At 44.2% G+C, this 20,913-nt stretch overlaps 1 protein-coding gene across 22 annotated transcripts in view; it reads right to left on the bottom strand.

Moving 5' to 3' along the window:
- CDH13 (cadherin 13) overlaps positions 1–20,913 on the bottom strand; it is a 1,387,059-nt gene that overhangs the window by 148,105 nt on the left and 1,218,041 nt on the right. The window lies entirely within an intron of this gene.

The raw sequence follows: 20,913 nt of genomic DNA on the forward strand, positions 1-20,913 counted from the left end.
ATTCTTTTTCTGGTAAGGCAGCACTCCACATTTCCTTCGGAGATCTGCCCAACACTTATTCTTTGCCGATGTGGTTTGGGTTGGATTGCCATTCCCCAACCTCTACCCAGCCAATTTTTGGGACAAGCCCTAATTGGAAGAAGAAAGTAAGTAAGTGTATGCCATTCCAGGGGCATGGTGATGCTTCCAGGCTCAGGACCTGTGTTTGACATCTGGGAGAAGGAAGCTATGTGTCCCTGTGGTAAGAGCCTGGAAGCATTTGGCCTGGGAGCTATCCCATGACCACAGTTAGGGTGGGGTGAGGAAGTCCATCTGAGAATGAAGCCAATCTTCTGATAGAACTTAGACTTGAACTCTGGAGTAAAAGAAATGTTTTCCAGTGATTGCATTGGGTCACTTTATCATGCCATGCCTGAAGTCAGTCTTGCCTATGGACTTTTTAGCTAATTATGGCATTAATTTTCCTTATTTACTTAAACCATTTTAGAGTGTTTTCTTAATCACTCACAGAGTTCAAGTTGAATCACCTTCAATAACAAAAATAAATGGTCCTACCCATTGTAAATAGTCCTGCCGGTATGACAGCTTCAAAGGCTATTGCTTATACCAACCAATAATTAATAAATAGCATGGGAAGCAAAAAACAAAAACACAGTGGGGATCTAGAATTTCCTTCTAAAGCCAAAAATTTACATGGTAAATTTTAATAGCTCAATGCTAGCTGTCCCCAAAACTTTCCAGTATTTTTAAAGGGTAGTTGTCTCCCTAGGGCATCTTTAATTGGTTGTTTCTTAACTAAGAGCTACTAAGCTACTAACTTAAGGAGTAGGAGTTATGTTGTATGGTTTGGAAGGCTCTAAATTCTTAAATTTGAGAGAAGGAGTAGGATGCTGATACACTCCTTGGACAGGATTTTTCACAATATTTTCCACTCCCCAGCTCTATTGAAATATAGTCAACATATAATATTGTGTGAGTTTAAGGTGTACATATGATGATTTGATACATGTATGTATTGTGAGCTTCATGGGGATGGAAGGTCACACAATTCTCCAACTGTTGAGTACAAACAGAATTTAATGCTGCATCTAGCTCCAGGTGATTCTGGCTGTGCCCAGTTCAGTTCCATCTACTCTCAAGCCAAAGCTGGAAAATCATCAGCTTAATATTAGTGACTTTCTGCTTATCATCACCCACAAGTTGGATCGGATTTACTATTTGCCATAAATTCTGCAGCTGGACTGTATGAAACCAATAAATTGGTTCCATTTTCAAAATCTTTCCTGAGCGTCTCTGGACATATAACCATCAGGCAGGTCTAATTTCTTGTACAATATTTCTACTATTCTAATAAAACATTACATGATTCTGGAAGTATTGAGTCATAAAAATTAGAAATCATATGAGTTTTTCTGATATTGATGGGATCTTGGGAAACTCAATAGTCATTTTCCCCATGTAGTGTTACTTACCAATATTATTCCCTAACATCATTTTAACGGTTGCATAAAATATAATCATATGCATAACTTATAATTTACTTCATCATCTTCTATTATTAGGACTTTAGGTTATTTCTAGTATTTAAAATTTTTTGACAATTTCAAATAACACTGTGGTGAACATCTTTATTCTGGAAGCTTTCAATATACTTTGACTATTTATTTTTTGAATGATAGATTCCAAGAACTAAGTCAAAGAGTGCAAACATTTTAATGTTCTTTATAGTTGACCATTGAACAATGCAGGGGTAAGGGGTGCCCAACTCCCATGCTGTTGAAAATGCATGTAACTTGACTCCCCAAAAAGCTAACTAGCAATAGCCTCCTATTGATTGGAAGCCTTACGGATAACATAAATAATCATTACATATTTTATATGTCATATAACATACTGTATTCTTACCATAAAGTAGGCTAGAAAAAAGAAAATGTTATTAAGAGAGTCATAAGGAAGAAAAGATGCATACTTAGTGTTGTACTATAGTTACTGAAAGAAATCCATGTATAATCCACACCGTGCAAATCAGTGTTGTTCATGAGTGACCTGTATTTGTATTTCAGTACTGTTTACCTAGAAGACATGACCAATTTTCCTATCAGTCCTGCCATAACATTTAGTTTAGGGCATGGCTTCTCCCTAAAGAACAGTTGACTCCCATGAAGCACATTAGGGGTTGAGCATTGTTTTGGGATCACTATCTAACATGGCTGTGAATCCCTCCCTGCATTGCCCTGCCCTAACATGCAGTGCAGTTTACTGTGGACACACCTCACAGGAGAGCTTCAAACACAACTGTAGTGGACACTTGCTGCTCTGCTTTCCCAGTGTCCACTCCCTCTTCCCCTTGGACCTGTGCCATCATTCCTTTGGGGGCCTTACCCCTTCCTCACTCTCAGCATAGGTGGAATTCAGGTAGGGTTGACTCCATCTGTGATGGAGACATGGTCATGTGGCTCAGGCCTGGACAATCAGGATCTCCCATTCCCATGATCTTATGATGAGCATGTAAACCAAGTTAGGCTACCCAGGACTGAAACTCAGTTCCAGGACATACTTTTTTTAATATGCTTAGGTAAAAGAGTTCTCTTCCTGTTGGACTTGGAGGTGGTTGGACACAAATCTGGAGCTGGTAGTGGCCATTTGCAAGCATACAGAGAAAGTCAGCATGAGGAAGAAGACAACACAGAACCACCCAGAGGTAGACACAGAATTCTTTCAACTTTATTCGAATCATTTAATAGTGATCCTTGAGGGCAGAATTTCCCCCCTCATATTTTGTAGGTTCTAGGAGCTAATAAACTTCTTCTTTCCCTAAGACATCTAAATTAAATATCCATGAGTAGCAACAAGGGAGTTTTGACTAATATTGCAACTAATGCTGTGATCAATTATCTGGTTGTTTGCAAGAAAGTGTGAGAGCCATTGTATCACCCTACGGTATCACAATAGGCTCTTCACAACAGCATTCCAGTCATCTCATGCATACATTATTTTTTCCATTTCCCCTCTGTAGAAATATTTTTTTTGGACCAGAGAGAGTTATTCTAATTTTTCCTTCATTAGTTTTTACGTCCATTTAACTGGAAGTTATTAAACATCTAGTCTAAATATTGTGCTGGGTGCTGGGGATATAGGGATGGAAAACAGGGTCATTTCTTCAAGAAGCTGAGAGAAGTTTGAGTCAAGCACAGACATAGTCTCAAATAACAGCAACAAAGTAAAGTCAGAGCTAAGAAGAGACATGTACAAATTCTTATGATAGCTCAAAGGAAGGATGCATTGGCCTAACTCTCTTGTAATTTAACAAATCTTATAAATAATTTTAAAAAATGAACCAGCCAATTCCCGTCTCCTGAAGTAAATAAAACTTTATGACTGCAATGAGAAATAGATTGATTAACCTAGTAGAAAATCGATTAGACAATTAAGGACATAGATTACATGGTTTGGGATGAGATATTCCCAAAGTCTCAATTTTCTGGCAAACTTATGGCTGCTATTAACACATGTTTTTATTATTGGAGAAATATCCAGTTATTGTAAGGAAGATAGAAACAATACTGTCATTTCTAGAGCAGAAGGTGAAGACTGTCCTCCACCTTCCCCCAGCCTCATCTCTGAGAGGCAACTATCATTACTAGTTGTCTCCTTTTCGTACACATCTCACGTATGCGTGTGTGCACACGCACACACTTTAAACGCACGCATGTTTAAATAAATGATACCATCCACACAGCTGTGCAAGTTTTTCTGCTCTATCACGGCCGTCCCCGGGCTTATGGGTGTGTCTGTTCTTTTTCACACCTGTATTTGAGCCAACTATCTGGACCCGCCACCCTACTGCATGGCCACTCATTGAGGTGTTTCCAAGTTTTCTTCCTTACAAGCAACTCTTAAGATAAAAAGTCCACTGGCCTATCATATTTTGGGATATTTCTTTTCTGTGATCAACAGTATTGCTTTTCAATGACTCCTATAACAAAAACCAAACAACAGACAGTCAAAGCTGCCTCCTTTGCAAGGTAAAAGACTCAGAGAGAATGTCGCCTGAATCCCCTCCCTCTTGTGCAATGGGAAGAGCTTCTGCTCACCTCTGACCCACTTCCCCTGCCAGCTGAGCCTTCTCCAGGAAGTCTTCCATAAATCCCTAGCTCCTGTAGTCACTCCTGCTTGAAGCATTCATACATGTGCTCATTTCTGTACCACACAGCAGTCACTTGCCTTTGTTCCTCTGTTGGAAAAGACTTCTAAGCAGCCCACCGCTGCCCCATTCTCTAGGAAGGATCATTGATGTAGAGAAACAGGCCTTGGTGGCCATGTGTCATATCTGTCTCCCTCGCACTAGTTGACAAACCACACATAACTCCCTAATCATAGCTGGGACAATCAGATTCTGGAAATACAATGTGCAAAATCAAATGTGCACCAAATAAAATGTGCAGTCGGGTACCAGGAAGAGAGAAGGCAGGGCAAACCCATTTGCCTCTCTCCACGTTACTCCCAGGCCCAGGAGAGGGATTTTGCTTTCTGGAGTGCTTTGGTAGGAAACTTCCCACCCTGATATTTCTCTCTGCTCATGAGGAAGGCACCCTGCCTCTGGCAGAGGAGGCCTTCAGCTGTCCAGCTGTCCTGTCACTTGGTGGGTGAACTGAACAGAAGGTTGGAAGCCCCACTATCCTCTCAAGACTAAGCTGCTCTATCTCAGGACAAGGATTTCACCTGATAATCTTGTGTTTATTTCTCTCAACTGGTTCAGGTCTCAGTGGGGACATGGGTGTGGTCACTCCAATAGAAAGAGTCTTTCAGGCTGAGTTAGGCTGAAGGTGCTGCTCTAACCAGAAAGGAGCCGTGCCGCTGAGATCCGGGACTGTACTGCCTCCTACCTCCTACTCTTCCCTGCAACACACTCCAGGGTTTGCTCAGGAGAGCTTTTGGTGCCGAAGCCAGCCAGAATCAGTTTCCGTCACGTGCACCCAAAGGCACCTGGAGTGAAGCCAATGCTCCTTGTTCACCAAACCATATTTCTTTTGACTCCGGGGCATACAGCAAGGCTGTGAGATGAACTTATGGGACTGATTCTGGCCAATGGGATGCGGGCAGAAGTGATACTGGCATGACCTCTAAATCTCCCATTTAGTCCTTCATGTTTTCCATTTCCCAGAAAGGAAGAAGCCTGGATCTCCAAATGACTATGTGGAGCAGAGCCACTTTTCCGGCCTGCTTCAGACTGTGATGTGAACAAGACACAAAACATTCTTCAGGTTTAAGGGAAGTGGATTGCAGTGCTTAGCCTACCCTGACTAATATGAAGGCTATGTTTCCTGTTGGGTTTTATTTTGAATGCTCATTTACTATCTCTCTATGTGGATGACAAAGTTTTCAAGGGCAAGGACCATGCTTTTGACCCCACCACCTAGCCAGTACGCAGCAAACAAGGTGGGCGATTTACTTTCATTACCGTTAATGATGATATATTACTGTTTCCCTGAACCAAATTATATCTCAGAGGTCTGAGCATATCAGTGGCATTTCCAAACCAGAGTCATTTATTCTCAGGGAATGGCTTATGCTTTGGGGAGCTCTAGCTCAAGGAGATAGGATTTTATTCTGACCAAGAAATGCACTGTGTCAAAACCGGGGAAATTAAATTGGCTGCTCTGATTTTATTTTAAGCTATTTGATCTGTAAGACATATTGAAGAGAGTCAAGCTGCTCTCTTGGTTTGAATCCTGCAGTCATACACTTTGTTTTGCATCTGCTACTTTCTCTTGGGTATCTAGTAGCTACCACTTAATAGATAGCCCAGGAACAAAAAGAAGATGGCATATTTACAAGAAAAAGCCTTGGGTGTATCTCCATAGACACAGGCCAGGTTCACTGATCACACTGATTTAAAAACCAAACATTTTCTCTTGAAAAAAAAAAAAACAGAATCAAGCCATGTTATTAAATATGGCACATAATCAATCACTGGACCCTTGATGTTTTACACAGCTCCAGTGACATCCATACGAGGATGCATTTAACGGAACATTTATCACTAATAACAAGTGTAATGGGAGCTGTGGGGGGAATCAACAAACTAATGTTACATGGAGAAAGGTTTTGCCATTAACCCACACAGCACCCCATCGTTCTGTTGCCTGGTCTTGAACATTGTCCACATCCTTCCTTATACTTTGTCCAGACTGGATTTCTTCCCATGATACCCGGCTTTTTCTCAATTTTGACTTTTCTACCTCTACTTCTTCAGCCTCATTCCTGTTCATTTGCCCCTGGTCATTATTCTCTGCACTAAAGCTCCATGAAGGCATTGACCTGACTGCAGAACAGAGTGGACCTTACTGCATAGCATTTAGGAAGCATCTCTACCACTTAGTGGCTGAGTCATCCGGTAAAGTTACTTAACTTGTTATTGACTCAGTTTTCCCACCTGTAAAATGAGGCGAGTAATAATACTTCTAGTGTAAGGGAGGATAAAAGTAGGTAACATAAAGTGCAAATCACGGAGGCTGGCACATATGTAAGTTCTCCATAGATGACTGCTGTTACTCTGCAGTAGAATCTTTGGAAAGTCTTTTAAAGGTGTAGCAAGAAATTGCATGTAGCCTCCAGGATCAGTCCAAAGACATTGGATGCTGCCACCAACCACTGAACTGGGTCTTTCCCAGTCAAACCTTTTGATGACACTGCATATTGAGGGCAGACACATGGATTGCAGTTTTATGAGAGTCCATAAAGTGAATGACACAGCTGAGCTATGTCCAGACTCCTGAACACAGAAGCTGTGAGATAATAAATACTTACTGTTTGAAGTCATTACATTTTGGGGTAATTTGTTATTCAGCAATAAATAACCAATACGGTTTTTGCCCCTCAGCACTTATCACAGTCTGTAATATTCTTGTTTATTGATTTCTTATTTATTGGCTGTCTTAACTCTGACCATTTGAGCTCCACGAGGTCAGGGACATTGTCATGTTTAGAGTTTTATCTCCCAGCTACTGATTCAGTACCTGGTACATCAGAGTTATGCAATAATTAGTCAATTCTAGATATGTTTTTCTAAACTAATGAATTACTAGAGTGGTGTATCTATAATGCTTAACAACAGATCCTCCTGGTTTGTAGTGTTTGTCAATCTTGATGGTTTAAATACACTCCTACTGTGGCTGATTTCGAACTACCAACAAGCTATCACTGATTGTATGGTATAAATGATCCTCCCTTATCCACGGTTTTGATTTTTGTGGTTTCTGTTACCTGTGGTCCACCACAGTCGGGAATCAAATCATGGTGTCTGGAGGTCAAAAGCACCCCAATGCCACATTGAGTGTCTACATAATTCCCCTCACCCCCCTCTCATCAGGAGGCCTTTTATCATCTTGCATCATGGCCTGAAGAAGGATAAGTACAGTACAATAAGATATTTTGGGAGGGAGAGAGAGAGAGAGAACACAGTTACATGACTTATATTATTTTAACTGTTCTGTTATTTCATTATTTTTGTTAATCTCTTACTGTGCCTAATTTATAAATTAAACTCTATCATAGGTATGTATGTACAGGAAAAAACATGGTCCCTATCAGGTTCTGCACGCTCTACGGTTTCAGGCACCCACTGGGGGTCTTGGAACACATGCCTTGCAGGCCAGGAGAGACTACTGTGGAAGCAGTCGGTTACTGTGAGCCCATGAGAGCTGCTCTATCTTATCAATTGTGCTTTAGGAGTCAAGGAAGTCTGTCTTTTTCAATAAATCCCTCTGTCATCTAACATTTAAGGCATTGTTGATGAGAAATCTTAACATGAGGTTTACAGTGAAGATGCAGTGGAATTCATTTATCTATTTATTCCTCAGCTTTGCCCAGGCCGAGCAGTGTAAGACTCCTTACAACTGTGGCACCTGCTCAGGGACCACATTCTTCTCCAGGTTAGCCACACCTGACACCTGCTCTATAAATATTGCAAACAGATTGGTGAAAACATTATCTGAAGCAGAACGAGTTGTTGTCCGTCTGGAGTCTGATTTATTCACTCTGGCCACATAACACGGGGGATAGTTAGTCCATAAATCCAGCAGGAAGCACATCCATTTCCATGTAAAATGTGCCTTATTCCCAAGGCAGACAGAGAATGCCATACTTCCATCTTCCCAAGCAGGAGCACATGTCTGATTGGCTTGTGTTTGTCCTTAGGCCTCCCTGCACCTCACTCCCCAGCGCTAATGTGAACATTCATGTTCTTGGCTGTCACCTGCTGTGTTTTCACTCCTGGCCGGGGTTTGCTGGGTGAGGAGACAGCAGAGCTCATTTCCTCAGATTTACTGGTTGCTGACAAAGCCAGCAGGGTGGGGAGGCAGTGGGGGGGAAATAAACACTGCCTCCTAGAAATATGCAGTTGGAATAACCGAAGTGATAGATTTCAGGTTGAGGGACACCAAAATCAAATAAAACATTTCCAGGAACAGTGTACATCTTCCGATGTTACTGAGGAGTTACAGGAAATAAACGGCCAGTGGAATTCATAGCATACTTAGAAAAATCACCCACTTTAGACCCAAGATGGCAAATATCTGACATTCAGGTTGATTCCACTGAACCATTTATACAGCGTCTACTAGGTTCAAGTAACTCTGCTAGGATACAGACCCTGCTTTTGGTGCATTCATATTCTAGATAAATAGACAAAAATCAAGTATGTAAGGTATGATGAGATAAGCATTATCCTAAGTGTGCCAATTAAAATCTATGAGAAGGGGGTCAGAACACAGGGTACTTGGGAAGGCCACATGGAGGTTATTTACTTTATTAAACATTTACTGAGCACCTACTATGCATTAGACATTGTGCAAGATAGTAGTGACAAGAAAAGAGGGCCACATCGAGCACAAAATAATCCCCAGATAATTTCAGTAGAATGCAATGGGAGTAAAAAGAATACTGTGGTATCACAGAGGAGGGGCTGCTTAACCTAGACATGGGGTGGGGCTGTTGAGGACCCATTCCTGCAGAAAAGAAGATCCCACTACAACATTAGAAATGGGGTCTTGGGGCAGCCCTGGTGGCTCAGCGGTTTAGCGCCGCCTTCAGCCCAGGGCGTGATCCTGGAGACCCGGGATCGAGTCCCATGTTGGGTTCCCTGCACAGAGCCTGCTTCTCCCTCTTCCTGTGTCTCTGCCTCTCTCTCTATCTGTCTCTCATGAATAAACAAATAAAATTTTTTTTAAAAAAAGAAAAGAAATGGGGTCTTGATGTTTTAGTTTCTGTGTGAGAAAATGGGAGGCTTTTGATCTTAAATGCCATTAAATTCCATCATTCAGTAACAACGAAGGCTGATTCTGATTCTGGTCAGGACACTGTGGGAATACAGAGTATAAAGTAGAACCCCCACCTTCAAAGAACTCATAGCTTCACCACAGAAAAAACACGTACAAGCAGCTCCCTGAGGCATCAGGTAGATGTGTGGAATGTGTCCTTGGTAGGTCCGTGTGTGAAAGGTCCACCTAGGAAGGACTGTGGTGGCTTTGCAGGGACTTGGGGTTCATGCAGGCTGGAGCTGAGCTTCAGAGGATGGGTGTGAGGGGATGAGGGGAGAGCATTCAGAGAGGAACGAGAGCCTGGGCGGCAGCGCAGGGGTAGCCAGAGAGGACAGGATCATTGGTAGGGTTGGAGTCAAGGTTTGTGAAGTCACGAGATGACCCCGTTGGTTCTCACAGGTACCTTGGAGATCATCTGGTCCAGGCCCACCTTTAAAGCTCACAGTGAGACCCACAGGTGGGGAAACAGGGCAAGAGATTCCCAACAATTTCTTGGTTTTAGCTATTTGAGATAAGTAAGTACAGACGCCTAGAAGATGAAGTGAAATAAAATGTAAAGTGCCCTTTCTCTATGGTTTTTATGTATTTCCACAATCCACTGTTTACTGCATTAGCCTCTTTCTTCTATCCTTCTGGGCCTGAATAGTCATGGAGACATTATGCCTGCTAATAGTAGGTGCTTAAGAAACATTGTCCGAGGGAATGCAAGCTGATGCAGAACTACCCTTCGATCCAGTAATGGCACTACTGGATATTTACCCCAAAGATACAAATATAGTGATCTCAAGGGGCACTTGCATCCCAATGCTCATAGTAGCAATGTCCACAATAGCCAAACTATGGAAAGAGCCCAGATGAATGGATAAAAAGATATGATATAAATTATATTATATATATTACATATATATATAATGGAATGCTACTGATCCATCAAAAACTAAATCTTGCCATTTGCAATGATGTGGATGGAACTAGAGGGTATTATGCCAAGTGAAATAAGTGAATCAGAGAAAGACAATTATCATATGATCTCACTCATATGTGGTATTTAAGAGACAAAACAGAGGATCAAAAGGAAGAGAGGGAAAAATAAAACAGGATGAAATCAAAGAGGGAGACAAACCATAAGAGACTCTTAATCATAGCAAACAAACTGAGGGTTGCTGGAGGAGAGAGGAGTGAGAGGATGGGGCAACGGGGTGATGGCCATTAAGGAGGGCACAGGATGTAATGAACTCTGGGTGTTATATAAGAGTGATGAATCACTGACTATCTCTGAAACCAATAGTACATTATATGTTAATTGAATTTAATAAAATAAAAAAAGACACATTGTCTGAGTCAGTGCTTCTTGAAGTTGCTTGTACCGGAATCCCCTGGTGGGCACACTACAACAGATGTTTCAGCCCAGTGCTACTGCTTATGACTCAGGAGGTCCAGGCTAAGGTCAAGGATGTGCATATCTGGGAAGTTTCTAGGTGAGGCTGATGCTGCTCATCTGAAGACCACACTTTGATGAGCACTGTCCGAATGAATATTTGCTGAAGGCAGGTCAACACATACTCTTATATATTTTACTTAAACCTACCTGTTTATGACACAATTTAAATGAAAAACAAGAAGAATTATTTGCTAAATGTTCTCTCTGACTGTGACTTTCTTCTTTTCTTCCCCCTTTCTAGAAAAAAACGTACCCCCTTTAAGACACTGGAGAGCCTCTTCCAGCCATCTTCTAGATGTCTCTATGTGGATGTCCTCCGTCAGCCTCCATGGCCCAATAACAGATCTCCTCATCTTCCCCTGCAGCATGGCCTTTCCTCCTGGAGCCACAGCTCAAGCTGGCAACACTGGCTGTCCTCAGCAGTACCCGCTGCTTCCCACTTCAGACAGCCGATGGGCGATGGGCAACTGCTGCTGATTTCGGTTCCACCCCTTTGCGAGGACTTCCCTATCACTGCTGCCATTGCATGACTTCCAGCCTGGCCCTTGGTCACATGAATTATTCCAGCAGCTCCCAGACTGGCCCCTCTGCTGCCTTTCGAATCACTCTTCAACGAAGCCAGCCAGAGTGAGCCAGGCTCAATCGCCACCTGACTTCAGGACTATCCTCAAAATGCTTCAGTGGCCCGTCAGTGGCTACAGGATAGTGGTCAAATTCCTCAAGCACAGAAGACACACTTGTTACCCCTAACCTCCAGTGCTCCTTACTCACAGTTACATTCCTGTAACACCGGACTCTGTGCCACCCCCAAGCTTGGGCTTCACCGCCCTACACCTTTTCATGCACTGTGCCCTCTGCCTGGGAGTCCTTCTCCACATGGTTTTCCTCCATGGAAGGTACTTGCCCAAAATTGTCTAAACTTGGCTTAAATGTTGCTTCCCCCGTAAAGTTTTCCTGCTCTTCCCAGAGTTTATTTCTTCCTTTTCTGGACTAGCTCTACTTATACATCATAGTGAATATTTTCATCTTGGTTGACTCAGTGACACTTAAAGCAATTTCCTCTTCAAGTGTCTGTCTCTGTAATTATGCTGAGATGCTCAGTGTCAGGTTCATATGTCAAGCACGGTGCATGGTGGAAGTCAGCTCTAAAAGCCATCCAGCTTTTGGCCCTAGAAGCTTTTATACCTTTTGTAGTAGGCAGAAGAATGGTCTCCAAAGATGTCCATGTCCTAATCCCTGGGACCTATGACCTCATGTGGCAAAAGGGACTTTGAAGATGTTATTTGGTAAAGGATTATCCTGAAGTGTCTAGGTGGTCCAAAATAATCACAAGCATCCTTGTAAGTGAGGGGCAGGAGGGTTAGCATCAGAGAGGAAGATGTGACAGTAGAAGGAGGGAGGGAGGAAGAGAAGGAGGAGAGAAATGTGAAGGTGCTACACTGCTGGCCTTTCAGACGGAGGAAGGGGCCATGAGCCCAGGAAAGCAGGTAGCCTCCAGAAGGTAGGAAAGGCAACGGGGCAGATTCTTCCCTAGAGCTTCCAGAAGGGACCAGCCTGCTGACACTTTGATTTTACCCCAGTGACACTCATTTTAGACTTCTGACTTCCAGAACTGAAAGATGATAAATATGTGTTTGAAGCCACAGAGTTTTGTGGTCATTTGTTGTGGCAGCCATGGGAAACGAATGTACCTTCTCTGGAGATGGCTCACCGAGCACGCCAGAGTCTTGAGATGCTCCCCGGCCTCCAGCACCATGACCTGCACAGCAGCACCGCTGCCACCTCCACTGCCCTCCCAGTTGCCTCCTTCCCAGGACTTCCCACTTTCCCAGAATAGCACACATTGTCTTTCCTCTGGAAACTATTTCCATTTTAATCCTTTGAAGTGTAATGTCAACCAGACTTTTCCCACAATATCTGTCTGCAGGAAAATGAAAATCCTCCCATCTACAAAGTGATAAATACCAAATCCACTTATTAGAGAATCTTCTCTTCAATATATGTGTTTTTGAATATGTCAGCCACTTTTTTTCTGAGCATTCATTGGAGTTCTGCAATGGGGGTAAGGACCCCATCTCTGATTTTTTCCTGCTGTATCCTCAGTTCCTGGCTGCTGAGACACTGAGGCCCCAAGAATCTGTTTCTATAGGCAACTGGGTTATAAACTCTTTGCAAATGAACTGAATGAATTCCAAACCCCTCAGGGGAAAAAAAGATCACATAGCCAGTTGGGTGCCTGGCACTCTCTGTTGATGTTTGATGGAGGGATGGTTATGCTGCTCACTATAGAGAAAACGTGACCTAAAAGGTGCTCTTCCAGCAGGACATGCTGGTCCAAAGGCAGGGCCTGACAAGGTTGGACAGGTTGAACTGGTCTCCAGGAGCCCTGGTGATGCAGAACAGAGTAGCATGATGAGCCTCTCTGGCTTTTCTAGTCCTTCCGCCTTCCCCTCTGGAGAGACATTCCTGCCAAGGAGGTCTTTGCATTCTCTGATCCTGGTGGGTTGGGCTCTCCTCAACCTCAGGATAGACACCCCACAGTGGCCCCCAGCCCCCGACTCAGCTCTTGGGTCTTCATGAGTCCTGGGGCATCTAAGATGGAAAGGGGATAACATGGTAAGATAACTGAATCCTCAGCAGTGAGGTTTAAATGGGAATGACCTTTCCAAAAAATAAAAAAAATAAAAAAGGCAGGGAGGGGACAAGAAAATGTTGCTCAGCCGAGCCTAGGAAACGAAGCTGGGGGTGTCTCAGGTGACCCTGGGGGGCCATACTGGCCACAGCATAATATCGGGAAACTGGTATTCCTATTGTTCACCGAGCACTCTCGGAAAGCAAATAGCTTTTCTTGGGTTTCGATTTATTACCATCTAAAATGCCATTCTCTAGATGGGTAATAAAAGATAATACATTTTATGGTGGCTCCTTATGTTAAGGTTTTACAAAATCTGTTATTAAATGATCTGCATAGAATCTAAATGAATCTTATGAGGTTACATGGAACAGAATAAGGTGGGTTTTTCTCCCTCTGCTCTCCCCCAAATCCAGTGCAGAGAGGAGGGTGGCATTCTCGGCATGTTTTGTAATCACACAGCAGAAGGTAATGCTGTTAAGGTCAGATTAAAAATTGCGTTCTGCTGTGTAATCGGCTTCACAAAGTTACGTACTGGTCAAAACGTCCAGAAAATTCAATTACTGACTCCCAATGACAAAAGCGTGTAAGTCCACCCAGGGTTGGAGGCGGTTTCTAAAATTAGGTTCTAAATGTCTGCTACTTGGAGCATCGTCAGCTTCCCCACCTCTGACTGCTACCCGTCCCCTGCATGTTAATAGCCCCTGCCCATTAATTTCGGGCATTTAATGAGTCTCACCTCCTCCTCTTAGGAGATCTCCACTATCCCAGCGGGCTTCAGCTTTGTCAAGCCCCACCGCTCGTCCCCATTGTCACAGAACCCGCTCCCCTGCTCCCATTCGGATGTGATCTCCTGATCGAGTCTGCCATCCGGGGTTACTTTTAATCAGGATTGTGTGTTTTTCCTTAAATCAAATGCATTTTTATGCAAAGCTTACTTTGGTTTTGAGCTCTATGGCTGGTAATAATTCCAGGTGGCTTTCCAAACAAAGGAGCCCGCGCGAGAGGGTAATGAATCAGCACCGACACCCACCCACTCTACCTGTGGACAGGAAAGCAATTCAAGGCACCACTGTCATGCTGTCACTGGTTAGACTCTTTGAAAATAAATTGAACTAATTCTAAATCATCTGATGGGAGAAAAAAAAATCGCACAAGATGGATTCCAATTATGCCACTGCTTGTGATTCCAAAAGCAAATTCACATACCAGGGAGAAAAGGCAACAGGAATAACCCGGCCACAGATGATTCTGGAAGGCTCTCCTGTCGATTTCATGTCTGGCACAATCAGTCCTTTGGATCACCTTCCTTCCGCATTATTTGGATAAGACTGCCTCACGCACTGTGATCCCCTGCCCTGTTCCCATGAGCAGCCCCTTTGTGATCTTGGCTCCATCGTTCATTTTGTTCTTGAAATTGTCTTGGCTCTGCGGACAGAAGCCAAGCCTAATAACACCCTTGAATGTTAGCTGAACAAGGAACAAGAGGTCAAATGGGAGGATTGACATTTGGTCTTGCCCTTCACTGGCTCAGCCTCTCAGATGGACAGAATGTTGATAAAGATAAGTGTGTTTTTCTTCACAAATAATAAAACCCACAAAATGCCCTTGGAGGACTCCTTTCCATTTTATTTTTATTTTTTTAAAAATCACAATAAATAGAGTTTTCTGCCTTCCCTCCAGTTCCTCTCCAGAGTTCTCAAAGTGGAGGAAAATTAAACTCTATTACCAGTCTAGTCTCTTCAGGAAGGAATCCCAGGGCCTCAGGCACCATCCGAAGATGGGGGACAGACCTCAGCCCTGCGATGAGAAAGTACCTCTGTGTCCCATTCTTTCTCTTGGTGCTAACCCTCACCTATGCACTCCTGTGCTGTAGTCAGTGAGTACTCATTCCCATTCCTGGCCAGTCCAGCTGAGTTCCACACAAACACTGTCATTTTTTTTTTAAGATTTTATTTATTTATTCATGAGAGACACACAGAGAGAGGCAGAGATATAGGCAGAGGGAGAAGCAGGCTCCTGGGAGCCCAATGTGGGACTCGATCCTGGCACCCCGGGATCACAACCTGAGCCAAAGGCAGACGCTCAACCGCTGAGCCACCCAAGGTGTCTGACCCTCTGTCATTATGATAAACATGGCTACCTCTGGAGAGCATTTACTATATGCTGGAAATGGTGCTCAACCGTTTGTGTGAATGACCTCAATGACCTCAGCTGATCCTCATGACTCCCTGCCCCTGCCCACTCCCTACCCCCCGCCCCCAAAGCCTGCAAAGGTTATTGCTCCCACTGTACAGGTGAAGAATTTTGTTGCCTCAAATCACACAGTGGAGCTGGGTTTGGAAGCCAAGTTCCTTGGGTCCAGTCTACACTCCAAACTGCTACACTCTGGAGTCTACTCATTATCTGCATGGTAGTCCAAAGCCTTCCTTAGTGGTAGCCTACGGATCCCCTATGGGGACCCATTTTGCAGCCATTCACACCAGCCTGTATCAGTTGGGCGTAGAAGGACTGAAGCTTATTTTGGATAGGTCGCCAGTCATGGGCAGCTCTTTGAACAATCTCTCCCAAGTCTCTAAAGGTCTGCCTTCCTGGAGACCCCATTTATTCCCACGGCTTCAGGTCTACCTTCCCTCACCGATTCTGACAGCTTCAATGACCACCTGTCTCCTTTATGTTCAAATCTCTCCTAATTCCCAGGTCCACACTTCTAACTGCTTGCTTGACATTTCTACCCAAATGTTTCACAAGCACGGCAAACACAGCACGTCCCAAAGCAAACTCAATACCTTCTGAGTCAAGCACACTCCTTTCCAGTCCTGTTAGTGGTGTCACTCTCCACGTAGGCAACTGACCTGGAGCCGCCTGGAGTCCTCTCTCCTCCTGGCCCTTTCCACCTGGCTGGTTCTCTCTTGAAAAGGACTCTCATATCATACCAGTCTGCTCACGATTCCTACTGCCTTTGTCTCAGTTTTGGCCATGGTCATGTCTCACCCTGTTACTATTGCCTGAGATAAGTAGAATACAAACTCGGAGCAATTCGGGAGGGGGTTAGAGCACACAGGAATGTCAAAAGAGGGCTTGGGTTACCAGCATCACACCACCGAGGGAGGAAGGCCCACCCAGGCCTGGGTGGGGTTGTAACCACTCCTCAGCCAGCAAGAGATTTCTCAGGCTGACTTCCCATGTGCAAAACACTGGCACCAGGGAATCCACACATCGGATGACTGCCTCCTACAGAAGCCCTTGGATGCTGTTTGAGGCGTATGTAGGGGGTCCATTCACTGCACTTTTTCATAGACTCTGTTCCCTTTGCCCAGAATGCAATTCTCTACATCAGACTTGGCCAACTTCTACTCTCCTCAAATGCCCATCACAAGCATCACTTTCTCTTTGCAGCCTTGCTGGAATCTCCAGAGCAGACCGCAGGGCTCTTTACACAGCTTCTTTGTAGCACACATCACACTGTGTCACAATAAACCACAGATCTCTGTCCCTCCCGCCCCGCTGTGAGATGCTTGGAGGTAGGAGCTGTGTTTTAATGATTTGTTTCTGCTCGCTCACAGCAGAATGAAAATAGTGTGGATTTTAAAGCCAAAATAAAGAGACAAATTTCAGGTCTGCTCTGTAACAACCGTGTGACTGTGGACAAATCACATCCTCTGATGTCCCAGATCTCCTGGGTCTGCAAAAGGATGTGGTCTTAGCTTGTCTCTAGGTCTGCTGTGAGGATGGAATGGGGTAACTCCTAAGCACCCCTGATCCTGTGATCTGCTGGGAAGGGTGAACTTAGCAAGGGAAATCTGTCATTACAGTAAAAAGCATAGAATAGTTGCTCAATAAATCCCGGACAGTAACAGAAGCTTTTAAATCAAAACAATGAAAAACGGTGGCTCCTGAAACTGAAACCAGAGTTTTTCTATGGTCCAGAGTGGGTTGAACGGTGGCCCCCATAAAGATGCATCCAAGTTCTGATCCTCAGTACCTGCGAATGTGACCTTATTTAGAAAAAGGATCTTTGCCGATGTAACCGAGTTAAGAATCTCAAGAGATCAGTTGGGATTAACTGGGTGGGTCCTAAATCCACTGATAAGTGTCCTTCTAAGACACAGAAGAGAAGACGCAGACACAGAGGAGAAAGCCACATAAAGACAGAGGCAGTACTTGGAACTATGGTACCACAGCCAAGGAACATCTGGAACCACGGGAGCCAGAGGAGGCAGGAAGGATTCTCTTCCTAAACCTCCAGAGGGAACGTAGTCCTGCTGGAATCTTGATTTAGGGCTTCTTGTCTCCAGGACTGAGAGCGACTAAATTTCTGTCATATTAAGCCACCCAGTACTTTGTTACAGCTTGAGTAAGGCTTGACTGTGCTGAACACACTCAGGGGAAGAAAGTTCCTGAGCATTGCAACTTTGTTTTTTTTTTTTTTTTAATTTATTTATGATAGGCATCACAGTGAGAGAGAGAGAGGGAGAGAGAGAGGCAGAGGGAGAAGCAGGCTCCATGCACCGGGAGCCTGACGTGGGATTCGATCCTGGGTCTCCAGGATCGCGCCCTGGGCCAAAGGCAGGCGCTAAACCGCTGCGCCACCCAGGGATCCCGACTGAGCATTGCAACTTTGTACGTGGTTATACAACTTGCACCCAGAATGTCTGCAGTGGAGTGCTGTCTCCTCCCTACACACATTTCTTTATTTTTTTCAAAAGATTTTATCTATCTATCTATCTATCTATCTATCTATCTATCTATCTATCTATCATACACAGAGAGAGAATAAGTACAAGCAGAGAGAACCAAGACAAGAGTCACAAAGATCCTCTCTTCCCTGGGCTGACATTCTAGATGAAGAGATAGATTGCAGATCAACAGAGATGACTGTTACAGGCAGGGGGGTGGGGTGGTGAATTAAAGAAGAATTGAGAATTCTGGGGTGAGAGTTTTAAATAAGGTGGCCTGAGGAGATCACATCTGATTCCAGTCATGAAGGAAAAAAGGAGGCACGTGGATGTCCTGGGAAAGAGTGATTCAGGCAGGTGAACTATGCAAGTGCAAAGGTCCTGAGGCAGGGGCACACACGTTGGATGTTAAAGTCCAAACTATTGAAGAGACACTGAAAGTAAATCCTGAGAACTGATTTCTGACATTCTTAATATTCCACTCTATTGATGTGCAAGGCAGCGAGAAGCTGTGGAAAATGGGAACAAATACTGAGCTGTACTTTTGGGTAAGTGATTCAATGGTAAGTTTTGCAAGGGCAGAGGCCACACTTGCCTTCCAAACATCCCGTATTCATTTGTTGGACAAATGAACACATGTAGCCGTGATATTTGTAAAGACAAAAAATATTTTCATCGTTTCAAAAGAAAAAAATGAAAAGCATGTGTTCCCTTCAATGCCAGCTGAAATATAATCAGCCCATGCTATGTGACAGATCTAAAAATCAAAGGCTGGGATTTTAACAATATAACAGTATTTTTTAAAATAAACAGAATAAACGGCTCCATGGACGGGGAATGTATTTTTCTTTCTTTTGCAAATACTGACTCTGAGGAGCAGAGATCTGCTATCTAACGGGGATGCTCAGCGTTGCTCTTGGGCCTGGCAAGCAACGCAAAACATTTGGCGGCTCTTGAACTTCTTATCCTGATCCCCTCCAATAATACGGCACTTACAGAAGAGAGCGTGAAAGGAATGATGAGGTCAGGAAATGGACAAAAACGATCTGAGATTCAGGACGATCCTGGACCAAATTTGTCAATTACCAAGTTGGCCGATTTCTTACATTGTCCCCACATCTGTTCTCTGTTTCCACTCTTACTACTTCTCCATTGGCTCAGGGCACAAAAGACAGCCTCTGTGCTCTCCCCGGGTCCCATCTCACCATCTCAAGTATATTTTCATTAAAATGATTTCCTAACTGTCACCCCTGACAGCTCTGCTTCTTGACTCTAACCACCCTGCCCCCTCCTCCCGGGGCTCCCTGCTGCTGCCAGGACTCTGTGTGCACTCTGTGGGGTGCATGCATCACAGGCCCTTGGAGATTTGCACCCCCTGCTCGCACTTTCCCACCTTATCTTCCCTCATCCACTTTCTGCTGGTGGTGCTTAATCACAGCGCATGGTTTTCAAACCCGCCAGATTCCCTCCACCTCCAGGCCTTGGCAAACAGCCTTCCCTCTGCCTGGCACAGCCTCCACCCACGTGGCCCTGGGATGCAAGCACCTCCCCACCGTTTACATCTGAGCCACCATGTGGCTCTTCTGTGAAGTCTTTCCTGATTTTTCCACCATGTATAATGGGGAGTCCACTTTTCTACACTCATGCTGTGCCTCCTGCAGGCTTACATTCAATGCACTACACACCTTATCACAGCTGCACAGCTGCTCCCTACTTGCTTGGGAGCTTCTGAAGGTCTGTGTATCTATGCACGTCCTGGACACGATTGGCACCTAACATGTACTCAGAACGAATGACAAGGTATAAAGTTAGCCTTAGGAAGGCTCTTCTCTTGGTGATTCAAAGTCCCCTGGACCAGCCAGGGTCTCCCCTATGGCTGAGGTCATAATATAGAGGCAGAGTGTAGATGGTGGCTTTTAGAATCAGACAGCGCGGGACACAGCTCTGCTCCCCACCCTCACTGCCTGTGCGGGTCTGGACAAACCTTCCTCGGCTTCCAGGGTCTCCTCTGAAAACAGGTTGATGACTGCTGGGCCCTCCATCTCTCCAAACCACACCTGTCCTTGAAAGCTCAGTACAAACTTCCCTTCCTGCTGGGAAAGGCTTCCCTCCTTCCTGCTGTAGGATGTCTGCTTTTGAACACCCATGACAATGTTTGTATGTCTGTCACGTGTGTCTCTTCCCCTGCAAAATACTGCAGCCTGGGACCTTCAAAGATTACTTCCATTCCAACCAGCCCAGAAGGTGTGGCATGCCTGTGTAGCCACGACCCCTCAACAGAGCCCTCCATCAGCCAGACCTTCACTGTGGGGTCTGCACCCTGGAATCCTAAGCCTCATTCAGGAAAATGACTGGTGGCTATGAGAAATGGATGATTCTATAGGGTCTGAATGAGTCAGGAATGGTTGGACCTTCTTACCTGCCGAGGAATGGCTGGGGCATCCTCACAGGTGCATCGTTTCAACACCCTCATGATACTGTGAGAAAAAGACTCACTCAGATCCACCGAGCATAGCTCTCTGCAGCATCGAAGACGGCTGCTGTGTAAGCCAGAGGCACCCACATTAAAAATAAATGCTTAGTCGGGGAATATTTAATGGCATGGAAAATGTTTCTATTACATTGTCGAGAGGAAAAAAACAGAGTATGAAATTGTATGAACACTGAGATTCCATTTTTGTAAAATATGTGTTTATATATATACACACAATTTTTAAATAGAGCAGTAGAATTATGCACATCGAGATATTAACAGCAATTATCTGAATGGTGCGGTTATGCAATTTCTATTTCATCCTGTGTCCTTTCCTAATTTTCTAATTTTTTACAATAAACATATAT

Source organism: Canis lupus, chromosome 5, assembly GCF_003254725.2.
Source record: "Canis lupus dingo isolate Sandy chromosome 5, ASM325472v2, whole genome shotgun sequence".
In the NCBI taxonomy this organism is placed as follows: domain Eukaryota; kingdom Metazoa; phylum Chordata; class Mammalia; order Carnivora; family Canidae; genus Canis; species Canis lupus.